This window comes from Solanum dulcamara, chromosome 9, assembly GCF_947179165.1.
Source record: "Solanum dulcamara chromosome 9, daSolDulc1.2, whole genome shotgun sequence".
Lineage (NCBI taxonomy): Eukaryota > Viridiplantae > Streptophyta > Magnoliopsida > Solanales > Solanaceae > Solanum > Solanum dulcamara.
This window is the reverse complement of record NC_077245.1, coordinates 73,340,870-73,359,548: the sequence shown is the minus strand read 5'-3', so window position 1 is coordinate 73,359,548 and position 18,679 is coordinate 73,340,870. Positions and strand designations below refer to the sequence as shown.

General features: G+C 32.8%; 1 pseudogene; it reads left to right on the top strand.

Annotated features, from left to right (window-relative positions):
- The first annotated feature begins 5,872 nt into the window (after positions 1-5,872).
- On the top strand, positions 5,873-18,471 carry LOC129903785 (carotenoid 9,10(9',10')-cleavage dioxygenase 1-like; annotated as a pseudogene).
- Positions 18,472-18,679: the final 208 nt, after the last annotated feature.

Sequence of the window (18,679 nt, the reverse complement as noted above, 5' to 3'; positions counted from 1 at the left end):
ATTCCTTTGTCACAGTAAAAACATTGTATCCGTGTAAAATTGCTAATAATAGATTTAACAGTGAGATAAAGAAAGTGAAATGAGAAAGTAGTGATTTTTGACTACTTTTAGGCATGTGACAATTATTAAAAAATTCCTTCTTTTTTTATTTTTTGGTTTCACAATTGTGTCCAATATTTATATTGAAATCTTATTAAAGTGAAATTATGTTTTGTAAGGGTCATTTTTACGGGGCGACTCTTAATAAGAGATTTTCTATTTTCAGAGCTCCAACATATGTGATTAAGGGCTCATTTCGACATGTTAGAATTATGATGTGAAATCATATAAGATAGAATTGAAGTTTTGTTTAAACATGCAATTTGAATTTTTAAGTTGTATTTTTGGCTTATAAACATAAAATTTCTATAAGTTGTTAAAACGATCAAAATTGCCTCAATTTTTTATACAATCATACAAATAAGCAAAAATTCATAACAAAAGTATAATATAGCATTACAAAGCTATTCTAAGAAAGCACAACATTTATTGATCAAATTTTAGTTCAATAAAAAAAAAATTGAACATCTATTGTAGTGTACAATTCTTTAATATAAGTCGTTTCTTGGTCAATATCATTAGTAATTATATCATCATATTTATATTTCGTGAATTTGGTATTCTCGCAAAAGATTATGTAGATATAAAATGATGATCTTTTTTACAAAAATATTAACTTGTGGATCATTTTTTATATTTAAAAAATATTAAATTATGATATGAAATTTTCAAATCAATTTTTTAAAAAAAAATTGAAATTTCATCTCATGATTTCAAATCATGAGATGAAACCATATGGCCAAACGTTAATTTCATCTCATAATTTTATATCACAAAATAAAATTACATATCCAAAAACCTACTCATCTACTAAAAGTGTGGAGATCCTAATTTTTCCGCCACAACTCATTTTGATAATAGTCAAAATTCCAAGTATGAGACACTTAATATCCCACTTCTTTTAAAATATATTATAACAGTATATGCCCACCAACGTTAGTAATTACTTAGTTTCTTAGCTATTCTGCCAGGGACGGATCTACTAAGGTTCGAGGAGTGTCACGTAACATTACTTTATTGAAAAAATTGCTAAATACGTATATATAAGTAAAAGATAGTAGAAAAATTCAGAAATATGTTGTAAAGTGACAAATCCTAATATAAATATGTGCATAGTTCAGTTGGTTTAGTGTATTAATTGTCCGCGTGGAGAACGTGCATTCGAATCCAAAAATAGCTTGATTATTTATTTTTTTACATTTTAGGAGCTTTAAGAAGTTTAGTGATATTTTCTCTTTCTTTTGCCTTTGTTTATTTTACTTTTTGGAAAAATATAATAGTAAATAAGTGGATTACGATTCATGCAGTCCTTCTCTGTTGTATTGATCTTTTCACTCCCCACTCTCTACCATAAAAAAATCTTTCCATTATATCTCAAGAGTAGTCAAAGAAAGTACGATGAGTCCGACTTTAGCTGCTTCGTCTGTATCTTCACATTATTCAAATGATCCCTTCCGGCTATACTCTAGTTGGATAGTCTTAGTTCAGTTTGAGAAGTCAAGGGCCCTTAGTCCATTCCCGATGATCCTCTCCTGGTCAATTTCTTGGGGTTTCGAACCATTGCTCTCTTTTTTAGTCGTATCAGGTGCATCAACTTGTTTTTACTTAATTCTTAAGTTAAGAGAAGAAAAAAAGAAAGCTAGCTTACTAAGGTAGTTTACTTTTTCATTTTGAAAAAAGAAGGCGAAGGGAGCGCTCTTCTGTACTTCACTTCTGGTAAGTCTCATCGGTCTTCTGACAATATCAGACATATAATTGTGTTTTATAAATTATGTGTATGCCATTGATTGTGCCTACCTTAAAAACATGGCACGTCTCTTTTTCTTTGGACCCCCCCCCCCCCCATACTATAAATCTATAACCCACTCATGCTAATGGATTAAATTTTGAAAGGCTTGAGTCATGATTCATTTATTAATTCAATTAAGATTTATATTTGTTCAAATTTAATTAGTGATTCGTCCATTTATTAACTCTAAGACGAGACATTCAGTCTTGCTTCTTGAACCAAATCTTATAGAAAGAAAAAAAAGGGAATGAGATAAGAATGAGAATGGACCAAATCATAACAAACTTCAAACTTCCTAACAAACACAATCTCTATACAATATTTAACTAGTTCCCATAACTGATAATGGAGACCATTTTCTAGAAAATTATTTTTCGTCAAAAATATTTTCCTTCTGTTATATCCTGGAAAAAAAATTAAGCTAAGACTCGAGCTATTCGTTTTATGCGTATAGGTCTGAACCCGATGACTCTTAATTGTATATATGTTATAGGATCAATTCCTAAGTATTTGAAGTATATTAGAGGTGAATTAGGTTCATAAAGAACCTTTAGTACTAAGTTGAGTTCAAAGATCATTTACCGATTAAGCTTTCGTGTAAGATCTTATAAGGGTCAACTTTAAATGAACAAATCTCTCATAATATTAAGAGTTAGGTGGAACATGACCAGTCAAATTAAATATCTACGTGTCCTCTTTTCAAATCCGCCAAGTTTTCCTCATTTGGAGTTCGAAATAAAAAGTTATGGCCGTTGTACTGGAGACACTCCATCCTGGAAGAAGTCCGCGATGGCTCCGCGATGCGGCGAGGATACGAACTCTACTGACGCCCCTTTTATTTTTTAAGGATATTTTTGTCCTATAACCCTTTGGGGGTTATTATAATGTCCCTAAACGTGTAGAAATCAGTTTTTCCTCATTAAAAACCCTTCTCATTCACTCCTAAACTTTAACGCTAAAGAATTTTCAAGAAAACATCAAGTTAGGGTTCTCTTTCAAGGTTCTTCATCAAGGTAAGTTCTTCTTCATAGATTTCAAGCTTTCCAACCCAAATTTCTTCATATATACATGAATCACTAAGAGAAATCTTAAATCCTAACCATAGGGTTTCCAAGAAAACAAATCCAAGAATTTCAAGAAAAGGGTCTTTTGATTGTTCTTCTTCAAGTTAAGATTTCTCATCAAGATTTGTGGAGCTTTTAAGGTATGTAAGGCTAACACAACGTTGGACTGAGTCTGTCCACGTGCCCCTTCATCTTTATTGATTTGAGTTGAGTTGAGTTGGAGTTTTTGAGTTTCTTAAATTCATGAATTATTGAGTTATCTATTGTCCTATTGAGTTCCTAGAACTTAATTAAATACGTATTGATGATGTTAATGGGTTGAGTATTTGATCTGGATGCATGTTCATTTCTTCATTCACATGAACCTTAATTGAAGATTATATTTGATTTTATGCATTGATTGAGCTTGAAAGTATGAATGGTAAATGTCCTGCATGAGACTGAGTCAAGCATGAGTTGAGTCCCAGAAGTCTTTTAATTATTATATTGAACATGAATATTTTGAGCATAAATGATGGTTTTGAGACAGATTAGTTGGGATTGATTTTGAAAATATATTTTTGGAAAGAACTTGATGATTTGAGAATGAGTCGAGCCAGAGTTGAATTGAAAGAGTCTTTAAGATTTTAACTATTTTAATCGTGATTTCACTATGCATTATTTGAGTCAAGATTGCATGTTTTAAAGAGATTTAAGAGAGTTGAGTATTTAATCTAAATGAGTGGATTGGATTGAGTTAATTTGAAAAGGTATAATGATTGAGATGGGATCGAGTTTTGATGAGAGTCTAATGAGACTAGTTGAAAGTTTTGATTGAACTGATTGGTTTAACTTGCATGAGCATATTGAGTTTTGTGAGTAGTATCGAGCACTGAATTGAGTGAGAGTAAAACTCAATAACTACGTAGCCAGCGTAGGAGAGGATTGAACTGTTAAATCGGATGTTTCCCTTTTTATTGTCCTGACAAGATAGGACTTGATTGATTGTGGATCCAAAATTGATTGATTTGTCCTTTACCTTGGCAAGTATTGGATGGATGTGGTAACGATGTCATTTCGTTGTACATCACCTACTTATAGGTAGTGGGATTGTTGTCGGTTAAGAGAGACTCCCAGATTATGCATGAAAGTATATGGCATGTTTTGAACAAGTTCTATATTACTGAGCCCATCTTAAAGCATTGTTATATTTTATACTTGCATATTATATTGAGTTGGGTGAATTTCATTCTATCTTGAGTACCTTTGATGTATTGTTGTTTTATTTTGTCATATTACATACTCGTACATTCCATGAACTGACGTTCATTTGGGCATGCATCATTTTATAATGTAGGGACAGGTATTAGAGATCATCAACAGACGCTTCATTGAAGATTTATTTCTTTCCTGATAATGGTGAGACCTCCTTGATTTCGGAGGGAACATATTCATTTTTTTTTCAATTGCTTATGAGTAGTTCTTTTGAGGTAGCCATGAATCTGTCATTGACATCATCTAGATAGTAGAGATAGAGGCTTCATAGACTAGATAGTGATGGATTTGTTTTGATGTCTTTAACTCTTGATTAGTTTTCTTTCAAACTATGTTTCTGATTAGAATGATTGAGATTGTTGATTGAGTTAGCCCACTAAGATTTATTTTTCTCTTAAACTAAATCTTCCGCTGAATGAATGAATGTGTGATCAGGCCAAGTGGTTCGCTTGGGAGCCAGTAATGGCTTCTAAGTGTCGATAACGTCTAGGGTACCCTCCCGAGGCATGACACCTTCATACCAAACACATTCATAGGTGCAAATGAAATTAGAACGATACAAGGAGCTAGCGATCCTTCCCACCACCCCGTGGAATTTATCGATTTTTCGTACATCGCAGAACTAGGCTTTATGACTTTTAATAATTATGTACAATAATTATCTAGTTATATGAAAGTTACTTTAGATTTTCTGTTATGACACATGTATCAAGCCTTACTTAATTAGTTGAGACTGGCTAAGCTAAATAGGGATTTTTTAATTTATTTCGATACGAACGTCATACTTTAGATATATGATCAACGATTCGATGGAGAAAAAAAATTAAGATATCAAGTATCATGTATTCATCCATCTTTTACTTTCATGGTAAGTTTAATTTATAAACCTTCATATGTGTTAGGGCCGAAATAATTAAGTGTCATGTGAAAGATAATAAAGCAAACTTGGATAGACCATGAGTAAGAAGACAAATGAGAAATATACCAAAAGAAACACAAATATTTAACGTGGTTCAGTCAACGACCTACATCCTCTAGAGAACATGAGCAATCCACTATATAAAAGGGAATACACAATATCGAGAGAAATAAACTCACCAAATTCACTCACCAAATTCACTCAGAATAAAAGGAGGTTAACACAAGTGTTAACACTTGTGTCTCATAAATTATCGTCCTAAACAAAACTCTCAAAGTCCCTATGACTGCATTACAATTTTGAAAACTGATTTATTCAAAAGCGTGCACACAAGCAGAGTTAGAGGACGCTAAGGAGTTCATTCAGCTCTCTTTTTCTGAAAAATTATATGTATATACAATATTAAAATTATTTTTTATGTATATATAATCTCTTTGAGTACTACTTCATGTGTTCATCCTGCCATTGAGCATACACGTGAATTTAAGCATGAATATGAATTAATCGAGTCTAGATGCAGATACCGAACCCTATAAGGTGGGAAACCCCCCAAAAAGACTAGCAATAAATTATATCACGGGAGCAGCTACTTGGTGGGGAAACTATAATAATGCTTTGTGGTCACACTAACTATAAATTCATCCAATTCTCGCGCATCAAAACAACATCCTACCTTCTTATTCAGGTTTTCAATAATACAAAAAAAAAAGTGAAGAGATAAATAAAAGAAGATTTTTTAAAATATTAATGGCTGCTTGTAGTTATACATGTCAAGTTAATTATTGCTGCTTGCAAAGGCCTGTTATACCAAAATTTAAATTTTAAAGACTTGAAAGCCTCAGTCTCATCTAATTTGAAGGTAAATTTCTAACTAACTTTTCATTGAAAATCACATGTCGATTGGAAATTGACTGATTTCATACCATTAATTTCAAATATCTTTCTTTTTTCTTGAAATTCGTGCACAAATTACATTTGGTGCAATTTTGAATCTTTGGCACAATCTCATAACTTGCTTCATTTATATTAACAGCCATTTTTGACAAATTTGGAACATTTTCCCTTGATAATGGATGTTCCAAAAGTTATGAAGGAAACTATTTCCAAATTATTGGACAATTTTGTAGGTTTGACCTTTTAATTTGTGGATCAACCTTTATCTCCATCTCAGGTATTTTCTTTCGAGGTAATTTGAATTCTTATTCGATTTTTTATTGTGTTGACCTCTTTAATTAATTTTGTTTTTATAGTATAGTATCAAATGTTGGGGGGAGAAAGCACCATAACTAAAGTTTGATATGACAATAAATATGAAAATAAATTGGACACAAAAATTTTACGTAGAAACCCCTCTAACAGATAGATGGGAAAAAACCATGGGGTAGAAGGATCTCACTATTAAAATATGGAGTATACTAATCTCAAATACAAGGAGACTACAACAATTAACACTTCTTTCTTGTAAAAGAAACAACTCACTAAAGAGGACACTCAAGACTACAATATTTATCTTGGTGTATAACTCTCTTTGTGTTCTTACTCTTTTGGATTGTATTTTGTGGGACGATCTAAATGAGGGCAAGAGGTCCTCTATTTATAGAAAACTAGAAATGCGTAAAATCCGCGTATTGCACCTCCCTTATTGACTACGCGTTCAAAACGCGTTTTGTTCCATTTTTGACTACGCGTTCAAAATGCGTTTTGTTGACTACGCGTTCAAAACGCGTTTTGACTATCTTGCATCGAATGGTGTCTTAACGTACCTTTAATACGTTAGATGGCTTTTTTTTTAATCCTGAAAAAAAAAGTCACATCGTTGCAATCCTATTTTGGTACATATTTTAGTTCATAACTTTGTGTATTTTCACCAACAAATAATTGACAGAATAATTTCGCACCTGTTGAAGAGATTGGAGAACTGTAGGAGTGACTGTAATTCAAGGGGAAATTCCAAATGATTTCCAGAGGGTGTTTACGTAAGAAACGGTAAGAAAGTGTTTAAAATATAATTTTTTTAACACTATCAAATCATCTAAAAAAAAATAACTGCATGCAGCTTATAATAAGTGAAACTAGCTAGTTACCTGCAAAATTATGTTTATTGTAGGGTATAATATATTTAATATTTGTAACTATCCGGTAAGTTGTTTTGAGTATTAGTACTTTTTTTTTCCATAAAAGACTTATTCTGTAAATTTTTAATGAATATTTTAAACTATTCGATAACTATGATTATTTAATTGAAAAATAATTTTATATATTTAATTTAATTAATGGCTAAATTTATAATTTATTTAATACTTTATACTATTTGTCTCATATTATTAAAATAAGTTAAAGGATATTTACTACCTGTTGGAAAGTGAGGCGACAGAAGGAACGATCAGGTGAGGATTTCACCTCCAATTCTCCATTAAATTATAACCTGTATATGTGATAAAGAATAGTAGTATTTTAATATAAAGAATATAGTGGAGGATTGTTGGAAATTGGCATACGTGTATGTATGATTATTGTGAAAATTGGGATAAGTGGGGGCACCGTGGTTATTGTTTGTTTTTTTTCATTTTAGAGGATTTATAGTATTTTCGTACCTCCATTTCAGTGTAATTCGAACTCAGAATATATCGATCGTGGGTGAAGGTGGTTAACGTTAATTGCATCATTGGCTAATGATGGCCAATGATTCCATAATAATCGTTGCAATGATTAAGGGATATAGGATTGTGAATTGACTGCAAATTGTTGGTTGCAGGAGTTGACGTCATGTCCATATTGCTCTTCATTAATTTCGGAATTTTCCTTATATAGTTATTACTTTATAATTCAAGTTTTAATATATTGAGATAGATAATTAAGTAATAAGGATATTGTATTATGTAAATATCATTAGAGTTATATTATTTGAAAGAATTGAAACTAATCTTTGCTTAAGATTTATGAATATGAGACTTGAGATATTAATTGGTATCAAAATTTAGGAATCTGATTATGGATTTGGATAGATTATTGAGTCTAGGCTAGATATATAGTAATATGAGTGTCTACAGACTCGTGTACTTATGAATATTATATATTTGATAGATTGAAAACGTTCTGAGGCATCGAATAAAGAAAAGGTATTGGTGGATTAACTTGTTTGACTTCGATTCTTCAATTGAGGTAGGTTATAGTTTATTCTAATATCATAGATAGACTCTTAATAGTGATTGATAGTCGTTGAGTAATATTGTGAATTTTTTTATGCATTTAATTGTTGTGGTTTAGATGGTTGAAATGTTGTTGTGATTAGTCTACAATCTCAAGACCGTAAAATCCATAATCTTAAACTTGCCTTATCAAAAGTGATGTCCTGAATAAAGAAGACTTGACAAAATATTGTTAATGAAGTGGAATGTGATAATAAAGAATGATAAATTATTAATACTATGGAATAGGGTGTCACAAGCTGGCACGATATATTTGGATCGGGTGTCACGAGCCGACACGATATATTTAGATCGGGTGCCACGAGCCGACACGATATATTTGGATTGGGTGCCACGAGCCAACACGATATATTTGGATTGGGTGTCACGAGCCGATACTATATTATTGGATCGGGTGTCATGTTCCGACACGGTAATATTAATGAAGTGGAATGTGATAATAAAGAATGATATATTATTAATATTATGGAATCAGGTGTCACGAGCCGACACAATATATTTGAATCGGGTGTCACGAGCCGACACGATATATTTGGATCGGGTGTCACGAGCCGACATGATATATTTGGATTGGGTGCCACGAGTCAACACGATATATTTGGATTGGGTGTCACGAGCCGACACGATATATTTGGATCGGGTGTCACGAGCCGACATGATATATTTGGATCGGGTGCCACGAGTCAACACGATATATTTGGATTGGGTGTCACGAGCCGACACTATATTATTGGATCGGGTGTCATATTTCGACACGGTAATATTAATGAAGTGGAATGTGATAATAAAGAGGTTGAGATTGATTTTTGTCATAATTGTCTTGAGGTTGAGATTGATGGTTTTTGGGTATATGTATTGATTGGAATGAAAAAAATGAATTGGGATAGTTATAAATGTGAATGGTATAAAAAGGAACAAAACCTTGGTAGAGCTAAAATGTCCTTTTGTCCCTATAAATTAAACATAGAATTAAATAAAAAATTTGGTGTAAGATGTTTGATGATGATGTGAATGATGATGTTTGATGATGATGTGAATGATGATGTTCGATGATGAGGTGAATGATGTTTATTTAACTAAGGAAAAATGATTGATTAAGAGGTTATGTTGATGATGATGTTTTGAGATGAAATAAATTGGAGTCTAATGTGACTATATGATATGTGATTTGCATAATTTGATTTGATTGGAGTCACATGAGTATAAATGATTGTTTGAGAAAGAGTTTTAAATAAATGATTTGTGAACATTTTTGCATAAACTATTTATACACTATTTTGAGTTTAAAGAATGATTATTTTCATCTTTGATTTAAAAAGAGTTTAAGCATGAGTTGAGTTTGAGAAGTCTCTAAATTATCATTTTTGAACATGAGTATTTTGAGTATAAACGAGTTGAGTATTTTTACATAAAAATATATATTTTGAGTTTGAGTTGAGGAGTTGAAATTATGTTTTAAATGCATCTAATATTTTCTGCATTCATTGAGTTGAGATGGTATCAAATTTTTAAAAGAGGAGTTTGATGATTGAGATGAGTTTATTGTGAAAGAAGGTCCAATGAGACCAGAATGATTGAGTTTTGAAAAGAGTCCAATGAGACTAAATGAGTTGATTTGAAACTAAGTCCTAAGAGACTAAATGAGTATTTTGAGTATTTTACTCACTTGATAGATATGTGCATATTGAGTCTTGGGAGGAGCATTGAGCACCGAATTGGGTAAGAGTATAGTCCATATTCGAATCCCATAAACTACGCCGCCAACGTAGAAAGGGATTGGACCGTTAAAGTCGGATGTTTCCCATGGGATTGGACCGTTAAAGTCGGATGTTTCCCATTTTATTGTCCTGAAATGATAGGACTTGACTAATTGATGGAATCCATGATTGTTTGATTCGTTCATGCCCTGGCAAGGTATGGAAGGACGTGGCAATGACGTGGCTCATTGTACATCACCTACTTATAGGTGGTGGGATTGTTGTCGGTTAGAGAAACTCTCAAATTGAATGAATTGTGCATGGTATGATTGGTTTGATTGAGATTGTAAATGATTGAGTTGGATTGTAAAACATTGCTAAATTCTAATTTGCATATCTATTGAGTTGAGTCCTTTGAGTTTATTGTTGAGTTGATTGTATATGATTGGATTGGATGGTATGTGATTGGATTGTAAACGATTGAATAGGATTGGATCGGATCGTATATGAGTGGATTGGATTGGATCGTATATGATTGGATTGGATCGGATCGTATATGATTGGATTAGATCGGATCGTATATGATTGGATTGGATCGGATTGTATATGATTGAATTGGATTGCATATGATTGGATTGGATTAGATTGTATATGATTGGTCTCTCTCTAAACTGTGTTCTTATTTTAGACTTATGACACCTTGATTGAGTATCTCTTATCTTTATGACTTGTGATATTTGAGTCGGTATTGTTTTATCTTGACACGTGTTTCATTCAGCCATATTACATACTCGTACATTCCACGTACTGACGTCCATTTGGACCTGCATCGTTTCATGATGCAGAGACATGTTTAAGAGATCATCAATAGGCACACCGTTGAGGATCTGTTCACACTCAGCTTATTGGTGAGTCCTCCCCTACATTCGGAGGACACCACTTATGTTATTCTCGCGTTGAGTTTAGTCTTTTCATTCTGATTTGAGGTAGCCATGAACCTGTCATTGACACCAATTAGATAGTAATGATAGAGGCTTCATAGACTAGATAGTGATGGGTCAATTGAGTATTTTATTTTCTTGAATTGTTCTTGTCAGACTATTTAATAACACAAAGTGGAGTTTGATTTGTTGGCCCATGACCTTTCTTCCTTGAGTTAGATTGATGATTTGAGTTGCCTACTAAATTATTTCTTTATTTTAAACCTTCAGCTGATTGATTGAATGAACGGATATGTGATTGGACTAGGTGGTTCGCTTGGGGACCAACAATGGTCTTCGAGTGCCGGTCACGTCTAGGGTACCCTCCCGGAGTGTGACATTCATATTTTGAACACATTTAGTAAAAAAATTTAGTTTCTGCACGGAGTGAACGTGCCACGGTTTGGGGTTGGTATGGATTAGTGTAGCGGGTTGTGGTGTTTGAAGGTAGGGAGGAGACCATTAATTAGAGCGCGTTGAACTAAAATCACCAAAAAATTGATTAAATTAACAAGTTGATATTTGTTAAAAAAAATTCATACAATATTCAGGAATAAAATTTAAAAAAATATACGCATTTGATATTCGATACTATAGTATATCAAAATATGTTAGTGTATGTATTCTGATTTTCATGCAATATTCTGTCCACACTCTTAATATATCTTTGCAGCCTGCCTTATCTATTTGAATTTTAATCAATTTTAAGCTGTTGACAATTCCAATGCCCCATCTTTTGAATATTTAATTTGAGATATTCATATCCTGTACAAGACTCCATTTTTCCCTTTTGTGTGTATTATCTTTTCATATTTTTTTTAACATATATTTTATGAACAACCAACTTCAATTTCAAAACGATATTATCGAATTATCATATTGAAATTTACCCATATGGAAGTTTGATATATTAGCATCGAACGGAGCATTAAAAGTTTGATAATTGATAGTTCTTTTCAATTGTCGAAATCGAACTTTAAAAATATAAAATTGAACAGCGAACATTCATCAATATATAATGCAACTTATGAAACCTTTTTTTACTCTCTTGTACTCTCATCAATTGAAAGTTATTTTCTTGATTTTTAAGGAATTTTGTTTTTCTAAAAAAAAAGTATTTTTCTTCGTAACAATGTGACACCCCGGAATTTTTTTCGCTAAGATTCGAACATTTCTTCACGTGAGTGTAGACTCGGATCGGAGGACTTAAAATTTTTCACATGAGTTAGGATGAGTTCCTAAGTAATTAAAGAGCGTTAGAGGTGATGTGGGGTCATGATGGACCCCTAGGACCAAATCAAGCCAAAAGGTTCGTCGTGGCTAAGTTTGAGGAGGAGTTTGCATGAGGGGTTGACTTCTAACGATCCTATCTTTTGATATATGACGATCTGGGTAGCCCACGACCTATTAAATTAATGGTCGTCGAGTCTTCTTTCCAACGCCACCAAGAATGTAAATTTTGGAGTTTGGAGTCGAAAGGTATGGCGATCCTAAGATAAACTAGCACAGTAGAGATTTTCAGGCCTGGGTTGCAATTGCTGGAAAACTGGGCTTGGCGCCGCAGTGGCGCGATGCGCCACTATCGCGCCAGAAACATGCCTCAGTAGTTTGGGCTCTGGCGCGGCGCGCCACTAAAAGGTGTGCAGGGTTTTTCGAGCCAATTTTCAGAACCCAGAAAATATTGGCCTTGGTGCTATAAGGGCGCGACGCGCCACTATGGCGCCAAGAATGTGCCTCAGTAGTTTGGTCCTTGGCGCGGCGCGCCACTACGAGGTGTGCAGGTTTTAGGCGTAATCAGCCTGACGCTGCAAGGGCGCGACGTGCCACTATCGCGCCAGGTGCATTTTTAGCCTATTTTCAGAACTTTTGAGGAGGGGTAATTTGGGAACTTACCCAAATTATATATGTATCAGCCCTAACACATTTTGGGATCATTTTCAATCCCTCACTCTCTCTCTAAAAGCCCTAGGATCTTCTCTCTCTTTCTCTTCTTCTTCTTCTCCATTTCCAACAAGAAGAATGGTCCAAGAGCTTCAAGATTTTAGTTCTCCCTTGGAGACCCAACACAAGGTTTTCTTCAAAGTATTCAAACAAGGTATGTAAGGCTAACCTAAAATATGGATTGAGTTCTTCCATATGCCCACAGATGTGTTGGTTAGGAGTTGTGAAAGAGTTGAACCTTTTAGAAAGGTTTTCTTGAAAGTTTTCCCTAAACTATGGAATGTTTTTAGATACAAATGGTTGATTGATGATTTTAATGACTTGAGTTGCTAAATAGTATTTTTCATATTATTAACTACAAATGTATCTTTGTATATAGATTTATAGGTATTGACGATATTCTTGAGTTGAGTTTTGCTGAGAGTATGGGTTCATGTTTCATTCACATGAACCCAAGATGAGATTTCTTGTCATAAATGTCTTGAGGTTGAGATGGATAGTTATGTGTATATATATGTATTGATTGGAATGAAAAGAATGAATTGGTTAGTTAAGAATGTCCCTTTTGCTTCTATAAAATGAACATAGGACAAAAATAAGGATTTTTGGAGTAGATGTTTGATAATTGATGTGAAAATAATACTTGACAATGATGTGATGATAATGTTTGATGATGATGTAAATGATAATATATGATGATGATGTGATGATGATGTTTTGATGACGATGTGAGTGATGACGTGAATGGTGCTTATTTAATATGTGTAGAATGATTGATGAAGAGTTGTATTGATGAGGATGTTATGTGATGGAGCGGATTGGAGTCTAATGTGATTACGTGATATGTGATCTGCATAATCTGAGTTGATTGGAGTCTTATGAGTATTTTGGAAATAAAGGATCTTTTGAGAAGGAGTTTTAAATAAATTATTTGTGAACTTTTTTGCATAAACTACTCATACACTATTTTGAGTCTAAAGAATTATTAGTTTCCTCTTTGATTTAGAAAGGAGTTTAAGTATGAGTTGAGTATGAGGAGCCTTTAAATGAGTTGAGTATTTTTACATTAAAGTATCTATTTTGAGTTTGAGTTGAGGAGTTGAATTATATTTTAATGTACATAATCTTTTCTGCATTCATTGAGTTGAGATTGTATAAATTTTTAAAGAGAAGAGTTTGATGATTTGAGATGAGTCGATTTGAAAGAAGGTCCAATGAGACTTGTCATTATGAGTTAATTGAGTTGAAATGAGAACAGAGTTGATGAGGTGGCAATGTTCTACATGAAACTAGCCGTGAGGGCTTGTTTGAGATGATTGGAGGAGTTTTATGAGCATGGAGTCATGGGAGGAGTATCGAGCACCGAATTGGGCAAGAGTATAGTCCGTACTCGAACCCAATAACTGCATCGCCAAATGTAGGGGGGATGGAACCGTTAAAGTCGGATGCTTCCCCAAGAGATTTGTCCTAACATTATAGGACCTGGTTGGATTGGATCCATGATTGGTTGATTCGTTCATACCTTGGCAAAGTATGAACGGACGCGGCAACAACGTCGGTTTGTTGTACTTTCACTGGCTCATAAGTGATGGTTGTCGGTTAAGAGAAACTCTCATTTAGGTCTTGATAGTACTCTGAGTCAGTTGAGTTGAGTTGAGTTGCTATATGCTTATGAGTTAGTCCTATCTAAACTATTTCTTGTTAGACTTAGGACACTTGAGTGAGTTGTTACATATTTATCGAGTTGAGTCCTTTGAGTTGAATTGTAAAACGTTGCATAATTTAATTTGCATATTTACTGAGTAAAGTCCTTTGAGCTGATTGTTGAGTAGATTGTATATGGTCGGATTGGAGTAGATGAATTGTGATTGGATTGAATAGAATGGTATGTGACTAGATTGGATTTGATTATTGAGTTGATTGTTGAGTTGAGTGTATACAATCGGATTGTACATGATTGAAAGGGATCGAATTGTAAATGATTTGATTGAACTGTATTATACATAATTGGATTGGATTGTATGGTATATGATTGGTCTCTGTCTAAACTGTAGCCTTACTTTAGATTTACGATGCTTTATTTGAGTCCCTCTTATCTTTCTGATTTGAGATATGTGGACCGATGTTATTCTTCCTTGAGGTATGTTTCATTCTGCCATTTTACATACCAGTACATTCCACGTACTGACGTCCATTTGGACCTGCATCGTTTCATGATGCAGAGACAGGTTTAAGAGATCGTCAATAGGAGCATCATTGGGGATCTATTCGCACTCAGCGTATTGGTGAGTCCTCCCCTACATTCGGAGGACACCGTCTGTGTATTCTTGCATCGAGTTAGCCCTTTTCATTTTGATTTGAGGTAGCCATGAACATGTCATTGGCACCAATTAGATAGTAGTGATAAAGGCTTCATAGACTAGATAGTGATGAGTCGATTGAGTATTTCTTGTCAAACTATTTTTAAATGACAAATATTTTAGTTGATCTGTCGGCCCATGACCTTTATTCTTTGAGTTGAATGGGTAATTTGAGTTTCCCGCTAAATTACTCTTTATTTTTAAACTTTTCGCTGAATAAATGAATGAACAGATGTGTGATCAGGCTATGTGGTTCGCTTGGGAGCCAGAGATGGTTTCTGAGTGCCGGTTATGTCTAGGGTACCCTCCCGGGGCGTGACAAACAAACAAACCTTAATTAGTGTCATTTGTAGGCAAATACCTATGTACCATATAATTAATAGGTTTAACTGAATTCAATGTTATATTTTTAACACAGCGTAAAAATATATCTTAAATTTTTACATCATAATTTCAAAAAGTGTAAGTTATTATTTCAGTAAAAATTGAATCGATCAAATTTTAAATTCTGAATCTACGTCTGGCCGGATCAAACCCTCTCTTTGGATGATTAAAACCAACCAAGTCAATATTTGGAAAATTAAGTCATCTATGGATTGAAGGTGAAGGAATGCTTCATGCTTTGTACTTCACAAAAGAAAAAGGAAAGGTCAACAAATGGAATATATTGTACAAAAACAAATATGTACAAGCATACACATTCAACATGGAAAAGAATCTAAAGAAACCAGGTTTTCTTCCTAATATTGAAGGGGATGCTCTTGTTGTTTTAATGGCTTCCGTTTTAAATGTGGTATGTCTTAAACTATAACTCTTTCATCCAACTTTTATTCATCTAGTATATTTTTTTTAATTCGATATTCAGTATCTGCATAGGGTCATGACTAATCCATTGTGTAAGGCTTATTAAAAGGGAAACATTTTCTATTTATATTATTTTATTCAATACTCCCCAGACCCCATGTTGTGGGATTTCACTGGGTTGTTGTTGTTGTATTATTTTATTCAATACAGAGCTTCAACCTGAGACCTTTTATGTGAGACATATTCAGTATTTGAAGTTTGTGGTTCTATAGAGACATCATGTTAATATATAATAACAACTGAGTTACCAACATGGGTTGTGGTGCAGTGGTGGACTGCTTCACCCTTAACTAGAGGTTTCAGGTTCAAACCATGGATATGAAAAAAAATATGTTGGGAGTGCCACCCCCGAATAGACCATGCAGTGCGCGCCAACAGATTCGTGTGAACTCATAGCTAATTAACACATTAGGTTAAGGGTAGGGTATATATTTCATATTCAAAGCTCCAAATTGAGACATCTGGTCAAGGGCGGAAGGTATCTAACATTATGTTTGTGTTAGGATGTTCTCAAATAAATACTTTTAATGTAAAGAAATGGTCGTATTGTTAACATAGTTTAAGCCTATGTTGATCAGACTCTTCAAAATTAATATTATCGAGTACGAATAAGATACACTAAAGATGGTACATTTTTGAAGGATTCAATATAATACTATAATTTTTGAAGAATTCGAGTAACATATATGTATCCTTGTCTTGTAGCTATTACACAAATATATAAGCAATACAAATGTGTTTGAGCACTCAAAGAAGTACTATTTAATTGCTGAAAATCATATGCCTCAAGAGATAAACATACAAACACTAGAAACTTTGGGTAATTGGACTGTTAATGGAGCTTGGAGTCAATCATTCACAGCCCATCTAAAGGTAATAACTCATCACAAAACTTATATTGGGTCCTAAAAAATATATTGTTTATGAAGGATTTGACATGTGCGCATCTGTCAGCATTTTTAAAAAGTTTAAACAATAAATCTTTTAGAATGAATATTTTATGCAAAAATTCTTAGAGTGTGTGATTGTTTAATCTAGAAAGTTTAGACTATTAGAAAAGATATATTTTTTGTTACTTAATTACATTGTACATTATGTATTTACTGTATAGTATACCCAATCGGAACATTTTGTACGTATTTTATAAATTAGTTGACCGAAATGTTTAGAGTCGTAATTAATAATTATCCCTTCTTTTTGTAGATCAAATGAATGAATTTTTTTTAAATGTTTTTTTCTTTGAATTTGAACAAAACTTAATTATATTATGTGTCAACAGAGAGTATCAAATACGGGTGAACTTGTTATAATAGGAATTAATCCATTAAAGCCTTGTCTTGAGCTAGGAATCATTTCAGGTATGTTATTTTCCATTTTGAAAGTTTATTTAGTTTCCTAATTTATTTTTAAATTCACTTAATACCTATTTTCAGCTGATGGAAAACAAATGCTTCAAAAGGTGGATGTCAAATTTAATAGGTGTATCATTTGCCATGAAATTGGAATTACAAAGAGGTAATTATTATGCATTTAAGTTTTATGTGTGACTAATAATATATATCAAATAAAATGGACTACACTAATAGGTAATTTTTTTCTATAAAACTTTATATGATAACTTGAAAAATAAAGTAAAAATTCATTATAACCAATTACATTGTACTGATAGTGTAAATATTTATAGTTTAGTATATATGTATGAACTTAAATCCAGTTATATATATATATATATATATATATATATATATATATATATATATATATATGCTAATGTTATTCTAATATTTTACAATTAATTATCGATTTTCCGCTAACTATTGACCTAAGTAGACTTATTATTGGAGAGCAGTAAGTATTTCAAACATGTTATATTATGAAAAAAATATTTGTGATAACTAAATTTAATGAAATACTTTTTTTTATTAAATCCTTGATTAATGCATATTTATACTTCTGATTTTTGCAGATTAATAAAATATGATAAAGATGGATATGCAAGAATTGGAATAATGCCTCATTATGGTGATGCTAATTCCATTAAATGGTTTGAAATTGAACCATGCTGTGTATTTCACAATATAATTTGTTTTGAAGATAATGATGAGGTATTTTAACATGTTTTTAAAAAACTTGATTTAATTTCAAATTTATATGATCATGAAACTAGTAAAATTATTTAATTAATTTGATTCCTTTTTTTTTTGTGTGTGTGTGTAAAAGGTGGTGGTGAGGGCATGTAGAGCTCGTAGATCGATTATATCAAGACCGGATCTCATAGTAGTTGAATTTGGGTGACGGATTAAACGATAAATATTAAATAGAATTAACGATAAATATTTATTATTTAGCAATAAAATAAATATTTTCATGTTACTAACTAGACCTCATGACCTTGTATTTAGAAAAGAATTTATCAGGAGGATTTGCTAAATTTGGAGGGCTAGCCAAACTTCATTTTGAAGAAAGAAGAGTTGAAATTTCTAAGGTAGTTGCTACTTATAAA